Source organism: Limulus polyphemus, unplaced genomic scaffold, assembly GCF_000517525.1.
Source record: "Limulus polyphemus unplaced genomic scaffold, Limulus_polyphemus-2.1.2 Scaffold9329, whole genome shotgun sequence".
NCBI lineage: Eukaryota > Metazoa > Arthropoda > Merostomata > Xiphosura > Limulidae > Limulus > Limulus polyphemus.
This window is the reverse complement of record NW_013674939.1, coordinates 13895-17880: the sequence shown is the minus strand read 5'-3', so window position 1 is coordinate 17880 and position 3986 is coordinate 13895. Positions and strand designations below refer to the sequence as shown.

Genomic DNA, 3986 nt, shown 5'->3' with positions numbered 1-3986 from the left:
AAATAAGGTTAAAAACTGAGACGTCTGTTAGCCCTAATTGTGACAGCCATGGGTATTTTAATAATATGCATAAAAATAAGGTTAAAAACTGAGACGTCTGTTAGCCTTAATTGTGACAGCCATGGGTATTTTAATAATATGCATAAAAAATAAGGTTAAAAACTGAGACGTCTGTTAGCCTTTAATTGTGACAGCCATGGGTATTTTAATAATATGCATAAAAACATAAGGTTTATGATTGATACGTCTGTTAGCCCTAATTGTGACAGTCATAGGTATTTTAATAATATGCACAAAACATAAGGTTTATGATTGATACGTCTGTTAGCTCTAGTTGTGACAGCCATATGTAATTTAATAATATGCATAAAACATAAGGTTTATAACTGGGAAGTCTGTTAGCTCTAGTTGTGACAGCCACAGGTATTTTAACAATATGCATAAAACATAAGGTTTATGATTGATACGTCTGTTAGCCCTAGTTGTGACAGTCCATAAGATGCGTAGTATTATTCGACTTTTATTTTGCCACCTTTTTACTTTTTACGCTGTTATAGAATACAATAGGAACACGTGTTGTTATTGGTATCGTGGTTCATAAGAGAGATTACAAGGCTTGCAGAAAAATCATAATAGAATGTTCTGGGAAAAAAAAGCACCTTAAACAGTAAAGATTCAGTTCAAACAACACCTTAAAACCTTTATTATTGACTGTTAAGGTTGTACACACATAAAACTGCATAAAAAAGCCCGCATGTTTAAGACTTACAAGGTAACGAAAATCCGTTCAAAACGGCCAGTTTGTAATTATTATTATATTGTTTAGTCTATAACAAAAATGGCTCGGTATATTGCACCCAAACTTTGTGTAGAATACTAAATAAGGTACTTCGAAGGTCGTAGTGGTATTAAAAATATTATTGGTTTCTTCTGTATTTTATATAGTTACAAACATCATAATTATAGTGTAAACAATGTTATCATTACCCCTTGAAGTTATCTTTATTACAAATATTTTTTGTTCCTTTAAAAAGCTTAAGTACAGGGTGAAGCAGGAATTACCCGCCAATAATAGGTGAACATAAGATGACTGTAACATCTAAATTCTCAATACTTTGTACACTATACAATCGTGATTTAGGGGGCCAATCCCTATATTTTATATGAAGTAAAGGAGTAAAAAAAACAATATACATAATATTCAATTTTATTACACACATTCGTAGAATAATTACTTTAAAACATTGCTTTTTTTTAGATCTATATATTTTATTTGAAAAGGCTGCTTTTCTACTGGTAAAATATTTTTCGCTCTGAGTGAGGGTTGAATTTTAATCTAAGCAAATATTTGCCAATTGCTATGCATTATATATAGATAATTTAGTTACACAGAAACTATGAATGCTCATTATATTCTCAAAAACTCTCCATGAAAGTCTCCAACTGCTACTTAACATTTTACATCTCGAACTAATGTGATCAAATAGTCAGTAGCTACAGTAAATCATCATGAACCGTATCAGCTAGGTACAAGCTATGTTTATTATCATTACAATGTATGAAATTAGCTACCATATCAAGTAATCCTTTGCCCATAGTTGAGCATAAAAAAACCCAGCAAACAAGATAAATAAAAAACTGGGAATTTAAAAACCTTCTAATAGGGATAGTTTAAATAAGGCTAGATATACTGTAGACATTATTTACTCAAACTACAAATCCCTATTTTGACTCCACCAAATGTAATTCTAAGTAACAGAATGGAGCCAAAATAAGGGTTTGTAGTTTGAGTAAATAATGTCTACAGTATCTCCACCCTTGTTTCCGTACTTTTTATACGATCCCTATTTGCAGATTTTATTAAATTCCCTTTTGTTATTATTCATCATGTAAATAACTTAGGTTTATGTATGTTGTCATTATTCCCGTTTTTGCTGTCTCAGATAGTTGAACTATTAATCTGTCTGTATTCGGGTGACGTCATGAGTATGTAGTCTTGATTATCACAGCATCTGGAAATCAGAACACGGTATGCAAAGAAACACGACTCGAAATTTATACGGTATTCCGCACGTTCCATTATAGGCTAGACGACTGGGCCGTCAAGGGATCGGGCAGTTGAGTTGTTCGGCGATAATTTTGGCTGTCTTGGACCCATTTATTTTGAACACTGCAACAGCTACCTACCTTCCAGTCTATGATTTCAAGATTAGGTAGCTTCACAGAAATCCCACAAACAACAGTAATGGATTCTTCTCTTAATTCAAGTTATTTATATATTTGTGCATCACCTTTACACATGACCGCTGCCCTTCAATGCCTCCTCGTTCATTTTCTATTGATTAAAAAAATGTGCGTGTTCGTTGTGGCCCAGACAGACAGACAGACATGCCTGATGTAATGCTCACACCACAAGCTCGTATTGATTGGGAGCGTACCATATAGTAAATGGGGAGGACACTGTTATTGTTTATCCTAGCCATAATATGCAGGTATTGAAGTAAATATATTATATTTAATGTTTCTGGAATCTTACTTACCGTACTTATATAACTCTGATTCTATTTAGGTTTTGTATATGATCTGTGTGTAATATTGTATCGGTATAAAAGCGTGATGTTTTCGGGATCACATTGGAGGAACATTTGTTAAAAACCTCAACCAGCTGTAAAACAGTCAGCGTTATCAATTCAGGTTATCAGCGTATGTTATCTAACTACACATAAACGGTCCAGTATGTCAAAGTCTCGTTGGTTCATCAGCCAAAGGATAAACACGTGTGTGACACTAAAACTGTATAAACTTTTCTGGACAAAATACGATTTCAATACACATTTTAGATGTAGATATCCTGAGCTTTACAGTAAATGTAAAGAGTACTGAAACACACACATTGTATAATCTTGTAAAGAATGGGAATTTTGACATAAATTTACAAATTACAGATATGAAATTTCGTATTTAAAGTTATGACTACAATTACCAAATTCACATTGTGAAAAACTGGGACTGACACTGTAACAAATTGGAAACAGTTTAAATTACAATAACACACTTTTTACCGTTTACTTGAATAATGTATTGCTTTCTAAAACCATAGACAACCAAAATTTGTTTATTATTTTTGTTACAAAACATGCCTAAGTTGTCTTATTTGTATGTTCTCTAATCAGACAAATGATATCATTATGTTTATAAAAATAAAACGTTTACATATAGTATATAGCAGTATACATACAGCAGTACTGCAGTATAAAAATCACTTTCTGATGTGGAATATATATAAATAAAATGATGTGAAAAGAATGTGCAGCCAAAAAGGATCAAGCTGCAACTTAAAAGGAATGACATCAAAAACTGTTATTTAACTTGGGGCATGATGGTGAGTAAAACAAAATACTCAGCCTAGCTAACTAATGAATGGATATTTGCTGTAAAATTCTTATCAATGTTTTAAGTGCAGCTACCAGTTTGGTCACAAATTATTATTTTTCACAACATGCATGTGTGTGTGTGTAACTCGGCAGTATGTAAGGGACTTTAACTTTTTTCACAACATGCATGTGTGTGTGTGTGTGTAACTCGGCAGTATGTAAGGGACTCAACATGCATGTATATGTGTGTGTAACTTGGCAGTATGTAAGGGACTTTAACGTTTTTCACAACATGCATATGTGTGTGTGTAACTCGGCAGTATGTAAGGGACTTTAACTTTTTCACAACATGCATGTGTGTGTGCATAACTCGGCAGTATGTAAGGGACTTTAACTTTTTCCACAACATGCATATGTGTGTGCGTAACTTGGCAGTATGTAAGGGACTTTAACTTTTTCACAACATGCATGTGTGTGTGCGTAACTCGGCAGTATGTAAGGGACTTTAACTTTTTTCACAACGTGCATGTGTGTGTGTGTGTGTGTGTAACTCGGCAGTATGTAAGCGACTCAACATGCATGTATGTGTGTGTAACTCGGCAGTATGTAAGC

General features: G+C 33.4%; 1 protein-coding gene across 1 annotated transcript in view; it reads left to right on the top strand.

Moving 5' to 3' along the window:
* Window positions 1–3361: 3361 nt before the first annotated feature.
* The window catches only part of LOC106475873 (transcriptional activator protein Pur-beta-like), a 14139-nt gene continuing 13514 nt past the window's right edge, over window positions 3362–3986 (top strand). Inside the window, exon 1 of the mRNA XM_013936548.2 lies at window positions 3362–3382. The gene's annotated coding sequence lies outside the window, so the exon portion shown is untranslated. The remainder of the gene's footprint in view (window positions 3383–3986) is intronic.